Here is a 13,304-nt window from a genome sequence, read left to right on the forward strand (position 1 = left end):
AAGGACAGTTGAAGCAAAACTAAACGGGAAAAAAAAGAGAAGAAAAACATAAAATAAACAAGTTAATTGAATAAAAATAAATAAAATGGAACATATACAATGAACACAGTACTCAACAAATGAACCTTTCGAGTAGCGTCAACATAATATATTATATTGAAGGTAGAACGGATAATCATTTTAATATGAGCAATACAGTACGTAGATATATACGCCAGGCGAGTACGTATGCAATAAAAAGATAAATTACACAACATATGATATTATTTCTTAATTAGATAAAAAAAAACATTAAGATTCTAATTTGTTTTTTCTTAGTTTCATAGCATTGTATATGAATTTTGCTGTATTACGTACTTTACTTTCTTTCTTTTCAGACATAATGTATTTGAATTTCGTAACATTTGGCCAGTTCGATGAAATGTTATAATCTTTTCTCAGATCTGAATAGGCTGTACAACATAATAAAAAGTGGTATTCCGATTCAACAACATTTTGCGTACAAAGTTTACATATTCTGTTTGACCGTTCTATATTGTTATATCTACCAGTTTCAATCTCAAGGAAATGTGATGAAAGCCTGAAACGGGTTAGTTCCTTACGATGTTTTTCATTTTTTATATTTACTAGATAATGTTCAAACTCGAAATCTTCTTTAAATTTACAATAGTATTCCATTTTAGGTTGTACTGATAATGTTTCGTGCCACGACTGAATGTATTGGTCTTTTAGTCTTTGGGAAAACATAGGAAGTAAATAATCGCTCATAGTAAAATCTAAAAGAGGAGATAATGGCTCTCCTTGTTTAACACCGAGTGAGATTTCAAAAAAAATTTGAATACGACACATCAGAAGAGTTTTTAATACACGCTTTTACATAACTATAAATAGATTTCATCATATTAATCATCTTAGAACTTATTCCTGATTGTATTAATTTTACCCATAATGCATCATGGATTACTGTATCGAAAGCCTTTTCATAGTCAACAAATGCACAGTATAACTTATGTTTTTTTAAAAGTGTAATTTGTATGAGTGAATGAAGTACATAAATACAGTCAGCCGTGCTGCGATTTGTTCTAAATCCATACTGAGCTGTGTTAAATGTCTGATTATTTTCGCACCATTTATCAATCCTGTTTCTAAGAGCAAGAGAGAAAATTTTTGCAACTATATTTATGAGAGTGATGCCCCTATAATTTGCTGGGTTAGTAATATCTCCTTTTTTAAAAATCGGTACAATTGCCCCCTTGCACCACGATTCTGGATATAAACCTCTTCCAAATATAAAATTAAAAATGTGTGTAAGATAAGGAGCAATACACGTATTTGAATCGCTAAAAAAATCGGCAACAATATGTGATAAATCACTAGTTTTATTACGTTTGAGACTAGAAATGACTTTACTTATCTCGTCCACTGAAAAATCGCGATCAAGTTCATCGATCCTTATATTGGCGTCGCCAAGTGAGAGATCATTTGCATCAAAATTGCTAAGATTTTGTGTATTACATAAATTTTTGAAATGGCGAATGAAATCGTAACATTAATATTGTTAGGTTTTGCTGTTGTGTTATTTTTAAATTTGTTAATGTATTTCCAGAATTTACGGGTATCTGTTTTACTTAGCCTAGATAATGTTTGTTTTTCTTTTGCAAAATAATCTCGCTTTGCTTTATTTTTAATATTCGAATAGTCGTTTCTGGCTTTCAAAAATAGAGCCCTATTTTCATTTGTATTGTTATTTATTAAACGCCGTTTACAACACTAGAATTCGTTTTTGTAATATTTGCATGTATTATCGAACCATGGTAATTGTTTTCTCACGTTGGGAGGTTTTTGGCATTTATTACCAGACACGGTGATATGTTTATCAAGGCGTTCTTGTTCATTGCGCGACAAGACTTATAGGCCATACTTTGTAGCATAACTCAAGGCTGGTACTTTCGATGTCTGGAGTCAAATCCCTCGTGCTAATCGTAAATTTACAACCACGCATCTAATCTTCCGGCCGTGTATTATTTGACATCAGAATGAGACCTTTAAGTATTATTGCTAGGACAACGTTATACATAATATTATGTTTTATACGAATACTTCTTTTAAACTGTACTTACTATTTCTAACCGAACTCCGCCCAAAATCGACAGCTACACCTATAAATTGTAATTTTGATTTCACTCGTACTATCCGTAACAGAAAACTAACAGTTAAAGATTGTAAACAAAAAAAAGCAAAAAGATACAAACATATAATATAAATACTATCGTATGTGTGCTTCAACAACATATATTGTAACTATAACATTTTATAGTTTAAAGTGACAATATATGATTCTATCAAATCATCGGTAACACAAACGAAGTACGCGAAATCGCACAATTTCAAGTTTGGCTGTCCGGTAAGCGCAGTGGTTGGTTCACGCGCTTCTTACTTAAGCGGCCCGGGTTCAATCCCAGTCCACAACATAAGACCACTCGAACAATTGACAATATTTCAGTAATAACTAAATATCCTGAAATTGCAGTTGTTATTCTTTATCTGCCTCTATTTTTGTGGGTCTTGTATATTAATTATATAGAAGTGCGGAGAAAAACTTCGAGTCCACACATAATGCAGCCTAAATCGGGGAATGACCTCAAAAACTACGAAACACACACGCACACACAATATCATAAAGTGGAATTAATTGCAAAACACTTTGTTTTTGACGATGCTGCTTCAGCTAGGCAGCTCGTCTTAGTTATCAACACATTCTTTACAAAGGCGACCTATGTAAAAGACCGAGCCAGTCCGATAGAGTTAGCTAAATTTTCTCGACATACCTCGCTGATCATCATTGATTCATGTAAAGGCAGCTTGGTTCCCGTCCTCTTTCAAATTTATCGAGAGGTTCGGGACGTCAACCAGACACGAAACTGCCAGGTGGCACTTAAAACGCTAGAAAAATCACCAAATATAGTTATTTTTAGATTTGATCGATAATGTAACCCGCCTCCCAGTTTCGCTGACTGGGTAAAGTTCCCCACGGGTACTACTTCCCCGTACCTCCATTTTTTTTCGTACCCAAAATTGTTCGTACCCAATTTGTTTTCGAACCCAAATTTTTTTCGTACCCAAATAAGGTTTCGTACCCACATTTTTTCGTACCCACATTTTTTCGTACCCACATTTTTTTCGTACCCACATTTTTTTCGTACCAGAATTTTTTTCGTACACATTTTTTTTCGTACCCAAATTTGGTTCGTGTCCAAATTTTTTTCGTACCCAATTTTTTTTCGTACCCAAATTGTTTGTCGTACCCAAATTCTCATACCCACATACACACTTGTGATGATGTAGATACATTTAAATTGATTCATTTATATCCATCCTCTTCAAAATCATCGTCACACGAGTACTGTCAGTACTTTGATTTAAGTGTGTTCATATTCTGAATTAATTTTGTTAATGTTTACATTGTTCTAAAACTCAATCAGACCTGATAGAGTGTATATAAAAAATTCCTTCGAAAATAATGTTGTCTGAAAGAGGTATCACCTCGCATCTTTGCATGCCTTTTATGCACCCGGCATGGGTGGAGGGTGAGAATTCATCATCACCGATGTCGTAGTTGGTCGGAAGTCGTGTATTGGGCATCCTCTCAAATTCAGACCTTCCATAAAATCCAATCTCAGAGGAGAGGGTGGTTCAATTTTTAGACTTCGGGACGCAATAACTCCAATGCTCGAATTTGTGTCATTATTGCAACCAATGACATTAAACTTGTTTAAATCTCGAAACGGTTTCATCACCCTCTCGGTTGAACGAAAACTAGTGTCGCACAGGTCCTGTTCAATACGGTCGAAGTATTGCTGACAGCGTTCTTGACATGCGTTTTCGACTGCCTTGTTTATTTTGCTGTTGTTAACAGGCATCGGTCCAACAGAAATCACGGGATTCTCGGTTATTGCTATGCAACGGTGTAATTCGCGAGCTGCTTTGTAAGCGAAAAGATCAAACGCATCCGCAAATAATGTCGGCCCCCATGACGCCAAATCAAATCTCCGGGATATGCGACCGGAATTAAGTGTAGAAACAACAGACAAGCCAGTAAATATTGAAAAATCCCCTAGAATCTCAACAAAGTTGCATTGATAATTGTTATTGGGAATAACTTGTATTTTGTTGACATTGTAGAGTAGAGCGGGACCATTTTCCGTCAAACCATGTTGTATCCTATAATCTGCAACCGGATCGGATAAACCCTCAGGCAAGATGTAGAGATCCGCGTTCGTATGCTGTAACAAACCCTCTGAACAGTGCATTTTATTTTTTAACAATGTATCTAAACGTTGAATAAAAAAAAACTCGTATGCGCAAAGGGATTTTACTTTATGTTCATTTATGGTTTATACACATAAGTTAAAATTAAAGATAAAGAAGCTTTATTTAACGTCGCATATAATCAACAAGTAACATTAGATATACAGCTATTGTGCGACAAACAAGGTATCCACTAACAAATACTTACCTGGCTGCTTTGATTTATCTTCCTAGTGCTACCCATTTAATGCTGAGCGTCAAGCATGGGAGCCTCTAGTACCATTTTTACACGACTTTGGTATGTCGCGGCCGGGGATCGAACCCAAGACCTCCCCCACTAGAAGCGGACGCTCTACCACAAGGCTATCGAGGCTTTTTTGCATATGTAACTGATAATTACAATGACGTACATTTAAGCGTTTCGATCAGTATATTGCAATTTACCTGTACAACATTCCGAAAATACTTTCTCCATTTCTTCCGCTTGAAATCCTCCTGAGTAGGTACATTTAGATTGACAATGTCAAGATTCATTGTGCTACTGTTAAACTGTTTCGACATGTTTTATCTGTAAATACAATAAACGTTTTGATTATTTGTGTGTTCATTGCTGTATTGGAGAATTAATTGTTCAATGTAGTTAACTTAATTTAGTTAGTTATAATACTAGTTTTATTGACTTTTTCGATGCTGAACTGTCAGATACATATTTGGAAGTTAACAATTATTTGAACTTTATGACCCTTAACGCATTACTTGTCACTTCTACCCACACAGTTACATTTTAGCGTAACATTACGCACCGCAATACTGTCAAAACTATATTTGCTATGGAGGCTGTAACGGAAGGTCACAATCTCCATTACTCCGGCAGGCAAGATCCATGTATCATATACACGTAATTCCGTTTCTTTAATGCAGGCTACCTATAGCCTGTTTATGCTAAAGTGGATTGTGTTGCAAACGTATTGCAGCTAATAATGTGTCATCACGACTTTAAAAGAGCATAATGATACAATAAAATTGTTCGTTCTCAAAATCGATTCTTAAAACGATATGCCATACAGGTGTTTAATGATATGATTTGAATAATTGTACACAATTATATTAATAAATAATAATACTTAACACGATAACACTTGTCTGATATTCAAATATTATTATTTTGTTTACCTTTTGCATGGTTTGAATATTTGAAGAAAGACCTATTTATTCGCTATTGTACATTTGAAAACATAATTCGCTATTAATCAGTACCAAAAGCAAATCGACTTAATATCACACATTTAGACTGACTTAAAGAAAACAACAACTCAATAATCACTCCATTTAAAACGTATGTACCTATGTTAGTAAGTTTTTATATAAACGGTTGATTCGTTGTGTGATTTTGAAAAGATTTTATATGGATCAGCTGTGTTTGTTTGCACAAATTGCAAAACTTTTCAAAACTCTAGAACATAACCGTGGTAAGTCTGTTTACCATGCTCAGTATTTGTACAATTTAGATATGTCTTGATGATATTTAAATGGTGACTGCTGTATAAAAATATATATAAGTTACCAAGAGAAACTGATTTCCGGCGAGGGATTAATATCCCATACAGGGAATTTTCGCGAAAGCAGAAAAGCGATATTGCTGACAATAAACATGTGAACTTTGAGATTTGTCTGACAATATGTAGTTGCATTGAACAATTAAAAGAGAAAACAACAGATCAGATTCAATAAACATTACTATTTGTTATAACAGCATCGCTTATCAATGTATGATTACCAATTTATGTTCAGAAACGTTCCCATTGACTTTTTTACACAGAGTTTCCAAATTTATTATGTTTAAAATCTTAAATTACTATACGCACGATTTAAAGACGGTCCTTAGAAATGAACTATGCGTCTTTTCGATTTGTAATTTATTAAACACATATGCTGATCAATATTGTCTATTAAATGACAAAGATCTTTTGCAATACTTGTTGAATAAAGCAATTAGATAAAATCGAATTGATAGGGTAAAATCGTATAGCGCTCGATGAATAAGATGCATGCAAAGGGTAATATACTATGTATGTCAAAAAACGAAGCAAAGAAATCTCTTTTTAAAAGACATATGAAACAAGAAAATTTGAATACTTGCTATAAAGTACATTTCCTGCGATTCCATGTTAGTCATATCGCTCATTAGTTATTTATGAAGTGTCTGAAAATGCTTACTCTTGTTTGGCTCATTGCTTTGTTGTCTATAGAGTAATTTTGTATTATTAATAATTTATGTATATGTATTTGTTTAGCTAAATACAAAACTGTTAGCATTTTAATTTTATACGGAAAGTAATATGTTTAATGTTGAGCGTTGTCGATAAATACATTTCACTATACAATCATTACTATTAGATGTGTATTTTATCTTATAGAGCGTTAGATCATAATTATCGTTTGTACACACCCATTGTTGTTAATATTGCCAACGAGTTTGTCGAAAATCTTATATGTTTTAATAATTTGAATGATAATTCTGGACAATTATAACCTTACGTGCATGATTTCAATGTTCTCGAATTTGACTACTTTGCTATAAAACATTTTAAATTTTAACTATAGGTCTAGCGGTTTCAGATTCGTTTTCATGTTTTCGTCATAAGTGGACCTATTGTGACCAACATATGCTGCTACCCGAACGCTTTGAACAATTTTGAAAAATGTTAGTCGAGTGATCTAATCTGTAAAGTTTCATGAAAATCGGGCGTTTAGACGGAGCTGACTTTTGACGCACGACGCACAAAAAGAAATCCAAACGGCTAACAAAGACAAGGTGTATATTGATGACATACAGGCTGCTGAACGTAAATAATATAATTGTAAGAGAGGAGGGGGACCCATCACGTGACACGATAACCTTATAAATAAGCTTATGCTCCATTGTTAAAAAATGACAATATGTTATGATGAACAATATGGTTTTCAAATTTGGAGTATTCGGGGTAGATAACATAATGGTGGTGTTCTGATTGATTGTATCTCACGAGTAGATTGTGTAACGAATCATTTTACGAGCCCCTAAAGCGAGTTTAATACAATTGCATACATTTAACCAATTGTATTGTATACCGTCATTAAAAATAACAACATAATCAGCTACACATAGTGCATAGTAAGTACCTATTAGAAAACCATTGATTATTCGCAATGGGTTTATCACAGAATTAAAACATTAAAAAGTATAAATAGTGATCCATCCGCATCATACCCGTGCTAACACGTTGATATGAAGCCATTTAACGCAATGAAAGTGTCACTTTTTAAACACCGAAAAAACCATTGGTATAATGAAAATATGCTCGTTTTTTGGTTATCGACCGCGGACTCAATGCGATTGCGTTGACATATTAAGCTATTAAGGTGGAAATTATCACGTTCCGTTATCCATATCAACCATTCAAAATTTATCATAGGTATGAGATTTCACAAACATATGGTTGCCCGCACAGTGCATCTATTTATAGCAACATATCAATATTATTACGTTTTCGAAGCCTTTTGCGCAGTCCTTGGTAATATAATTGTATGTAATGCTTACATAAATCGGCCTGTTTTTATTTGCAAATAAATGATAATTAAAACAGAGTTTTGTTCTAGTATTTTGTAACTACCTAAAAATGTGGAGTTTACTTAATAACTTATTATATGAAATTAATATTCGAATATCCGAATTCGAAAGAAAACAAAATTCCTAAGTACTGAGTCATAACCTAACTAACGTTCAGTAACACTTATTAGTATTGTAAAACTACTTCAAACATGGTATGTTGGTTTTTCAATTTGAAATCGCAGACTAGATAAGTACCTGTGTCTTTTCATTTTCAAAAATAATGTACACATACTTTACATTCTTTCTTTGTCGTTCTAGAAAAGGGCTAAAATCCACTCAAGCCACGACAAAATAACTTAATAACTCACTACCAATACTACCACAATTCTAATTAAGGCATACACATTTAATGAAAACAAAACTACATCATAACAATTGACTTCAATTTAAACAAAGTTCATAAGAATGTGTACACTGTTTTCAAAATATACCTAGTAAGTCTCTTTGTATAATTTCAGCCATTTTTTATTCATGAAACGACATGCTTTTTTTATTTAACTGATTCAGCGAAAAAGTTACATGAAGTATGAAAAAAGTACTGTACAAGAACATCTACAATTGCGCAAACAAATCTTACCCGAAATTGCTTTGTGGTGACAATATAGCTGTCACATATTAAGGCTATATATTCAGGAACATTCCTGATATTATAAACACACAGTAAATCGTGTAAAATCTAGATTGCATGTATTTATGTTTTAATATTTTGAAACGCAGTAGGGTATAGTATACCTCTGAAATATTACCTCTCAGTATATAACTCTTTAATACCTTCAATTACGCCACAATTGAACGGTTAATTAGCTATTAATTAATATTAAAAAAAAATTGAAAAAGGCTAACAAAAGCCTATTATTATAAAGTTTAAAGTATCTTAGTTTGAATTAAAATCACAAGATATTTCTTCTCGCGTTAAATTAAATGCAACTTTATTTTTAGGCCAGTATACGTCTTAATTTAAAACAAACTATCACATATTCTTGCGGTTGTTTTATTGCGTGTATACCAATTTGATCAAAGAGAATGACATGTAAGGGATACCAACTATGACGGTGTCATACTCGTTTTCATTTTTTCGCCGTATATGCGTACCTATTGTGACCAACATATGCTGCTACCAAACGCTTTGAACAATTTTGAAAGAATGTTAATCGCGTGATAATCTATACAGTTTCATGAAGATCGGGCGTTAAGAATAAGCTGTCGTTTGAATGTAAACTTTGCACACAACACACAAAGAGCTATCGCAACGGCTTACAAAGACACTGTGTATATTGATGGCATACATGCTACTGAACGCAACTAATATAAGTAAGAAAGGAGGGGGGGGGACTGCAACCCATCAAGTTACATGATAACATAATAAGCTTACAATCCATTGTTAAAAGAATATTTTACGATAAAAATATGTTTTTTTTAACTGGAGTATTCGGGTTATATTATATTATGGTGGTCTTCTTATTGTTTGTATCTCACGAGTAGATTGTGTAACGTTTTATTTCACGAGGCCGTAAAGCAAATTTGATATAATTTCAAACATAAAACTAAAGCGATGTTTATCACGTTTGATTAATGAAGTATTGCATACCGCCATTAACAAGACAACATAATCAGCTACACGTAGTGCATTATAAGTACCTATGTGCAAACCATTAATTCTTCTCAATTACTGTACTACAGAATTAAAACTATATTAAATGCTTACACGTTAATATGAGGCCAGTCAACGCAATAAACGTGTCATTTTATTAAAACACAAAAAGAAAAAACAATTGGTATTATGCACATATGCTCGTCTTTTTTGCGGTTATCGACAGATATCTATTAAACCGGACAATTATTACAAACCGTTATCTCTATCAAACATCTCAAATGTATAATAAGTAGTTATCAAACATTGGTTTTCCCGCAAAGTGCATCTATTTACAGCAACATATCAATATTGATATCCTTTTGCGCAATACAGAGTAATATGATCGCATATAATGGTTATTAGTAATATGATCGCATATAATGGTTATTCGTAATATGATCGCATATAATGGTTATTAGTAATATGATCGCATTTAATGGTTATTAGTAATATGATCGCATTTAATGGTTATATGCATCGGTCTGTGTCTTGTAATCTTTTCATGCAAGTGAATGATAATTAAAGTGGAGTTTTGTTCTATTGTTTGGTAATTACCTAAACAAATGTGGAGATTACTCAATAACTTATTATATGCCTATATGTGTTCATATTCGATTTCGAAGTCGAAAGAAAACAAAATTCCATGGTACTGAGTCATAACCTACCTAACGTTCCTTGTCGCTGATTAGTATTGTAAAACTACTTCGAACATGATGTATTAATTAGTTTATGTATGCATAGATATATAACACAATAAACTGTAAAGTTTACGTTAATAAAATATGTTCTGTTCTGTTCTGTTCATGATATGGTGGTTTTTCAATTTGAATTCGCAGACTAGATAAGCAACTGTGTCTTTTCATTTTCAAAAATAATGTACACATACTTTACATTCTTTCTTTGTCGTTCTAGAAAATGGCAAAAATCCACTCAAGCTACGACGACATAGCTTATTAACTTACAACACTACCAATACTACCACAATTCTCGGCGAATTAAGGCATACACATAAGGGAAACAAAACAACATCATAACAATTGACGTCAAGTTAAACAAAGTTTTATAAGAATGTGTACACTGTTTCAAAATATATCTTGTAAGTCTCGTTGTATAATTCCAGCCATGTTTTTTATTTATGAAACGACATGCTTTTTGTATTTTAAAGGGGCCTTTTCACAGATTTTGGCATTTTTTTTTAACTTATTCATTAGATGCTTTATATCGATAAATGTAAACATTGGATCGTAAAAGCTCCAGTAAAAAATCAAGAATAAAATTAAAAAAAGGAAAAGAACATTGCCCGGACCAGGTTTCGAACCAGTGACCCCTGGAGTCCTGCAAGAGTCCTGAAGTAAAAACGCTTTATCTTACTGAGCTATTCCGCCGTTTACACATACTGAATGTATTTTATACCTTATATAAGCAATCTTCGTAGTTTCACAAAATTTAACGACAAAAACAGAACTCTCCAAATTATTCAATCGTTTCGCGTTGCAACGCTTTATAATTTTTAGGTTTTAAAATCGTCAAAAGATGCATATAATGGCTATATTAGACCATGGTAAATGTTCAGTATTACTGTTTCCTCACAAATATCATAACTAAAACGAAAATTTGCGAATCTGAAACAACTTTTTTCAATTTTGTCAATTTACCAAAGCGTGAAAAGATCCCTTTAACAGATTCAGCGAAAAAGTTATGTTAAGTATGTAACAAATACTGTACAAGAACACCTACAATTGAACAAACAAAGCTTACCTGAAAGTGCTATTTGGTGACAATATGACTGCCACATATTAAGGGTATATATTTACGAACATTCCTGATATTATAAACCCACCGTAACCGTGTAAAATCAAGATTGCATGTATTTATTTTTTTTTAATTTGAAACGCAGTAGGGTATAGTATACCTCTGAAATAAACCTCTCAGTATATACCTCTCAACTACCTTCAACTACGGGACAATTGAACGGTTAATTATTTATAAATTAATATTAAACAAACAATTGAAATAGGCTAGAATAGAATATAATAGAAATCAAAAGCCTATTATTATGAAGTTTATATTATCTTAGTTTAATGAAATAACATAGTTTTTCGAGCATTCTAATGCAACTTACATGTATATTTCAACCGAATATACAATAGAATGCTTTTTCACCATATACATGTCGTGGCTTAATTAACAATCTTATAGTGTTTTCGATCTTATTAAAAAGCTTGTGGCAGACCAATATCTTACTTGAGGTTCGCTGATAAAAGTGGCATCAATGGCCTCACCATCAGACGTTCTGAAAGAGCAGAAGCTTATGGGATGTAGGTCGTCATTGATAAGTTGATGATCATTTGGAGCAGCACGAACAACACCTGTGCCGAACTAACCATGAACGGCGAGAAGCTAGGCGAAATGGTCACCTTCAAATACTTGGGAGCAACCCTGTCCAAGGATGGCACTATTACCACTGAGGTCCGCATACGAATTGTCAATGCGAACGCAGCAGTGGTAAAAGATGTTGACAAGCAGCTCCAGCAACTTCCCAACTAAGGACAGACTCTCTTCACTACCGGAATACAAAAGAAGCACTATTTGGCTTACAAGAACCTCTCCTGGTAACCGTCAAACGACGGAAGCTGGCCTGGTTTCGACATGGCTCTATTCGCTGTTCAAGACTGTGCACCAGTAGATTGAAGCCGTCTGAATATAAACACTTAGCATGAAACACGAATATAGACCATTTACCCAAGGATATGATCTGTGACATGACAATAGTTCTTAATACTTCCGTAAAATGACAGACACGAATAGTTTCTCGAAATAATAGAAACGTGTTACTATATACGAACACACTTACGTATCACAAGATATTCCTTCTCGCGTTAAATTACATGCAACATTTTTAAGGCCAGTATACGTCTTTATTTAAAACAAACTATCACATATTCTCGCGTTTTTTATTGCGTTTATACCCATTTGATAAAAGGGAATGGCATGTGAGGGATACCAACTATGACTGTATACCCATTTGATAAAAGGGAATGGCATGTGAGGGATACCAACTATGAAATAAGACGTCGATAAAATATTGATTAAAAGGTGGGAACCATATATCGGCTGTACTACGCTATAACTTAGATTAGAAAAGACGTGCTGACTACGTGTCTTTTCCGCATTGTATTGTAAACTAGACAATAGATAATTAGCTGTACTTACGCTTTGTCGCTGGCTTGGATCACTTGAACTGAGGATCACCCTGGATATCTTGGATTTCGAAGGAGAACGTAAATACAACAGAATCGTCTAAGATAGCAGAACCGGAACTGAAGACTATTTCCCAGAAGTAACCGCATTTGGGGTCCGGACGGTCGAGTCAAACCGGTCTCCACCACACTCCTCCCCGTTCTAACAAGCCCCCCTCCCTAGCCCAATTTAGCTTTCCAATCCCCGTCTAAGGTTTAACCCTATATTTTTAATACGTAACCAAATCTAAGGCGTTTAAGTCATCAGGAGAATATTAAAATTATTTATTCCCACCCACTGAGCTGCCCGTCCCCAGGTTACACCATATATTACTACACACAGCTCATATCCTTTCCCCCATATGACCCACCAGAAATCTGGTCAAAACCACACCAATCCATTCACCACTTTAGTTCCCCCCTTGCCGGTGTACGAGCCCACTGGGTCCGCATGACCGATTACTTAATGTTA

At 33.9% G+C, this 13,304-nt stretch overlaps 1 protein-coding gene across 1 annotated transcript in view; it reads right to left on the bottom strand.

Annotated features, from left to right (window-relative positions):
- LOC127868367 (uncharacterized) overlaps window positions 1–12,569 on the bottom strand; it is a 33,458-nt gene extending 20,889 nt beyond the window's left edge. Inside the window, exons 1-2 of the mRNA XM_052410076.1 lie at window positions 12,448–12,569; window positions 11,838–12,290 (exon numbers count right to left, since the gene is read on the bottom strand). The gene's annotated coding sequence lies outside the window, so the exon portion shown is untranslated. The remainder of the gene's footprint in view (window positions 1–11,837; window positions 12,291–12,447) is intronic.
- Between the last annotated feature and the right edge of the window lie 735 nt (window positions 12,570–13,304).

This window comes from Dreissena polymorpha, chromosome 2 (assembly GCF_020536995.1).
Source record: "Dreissena polymorpha isolate Duluth1 chromosome 2, UMN_Dpol_1.0, whole genome shotgun sequence".
Taxonomy (NCBI): domain Eukaryota; kingdom Metazoa; phylum Mollusca; class Bivalvia; order Myida; family Dreissenidae; genus Dreissena; species Dreissena polymorpha.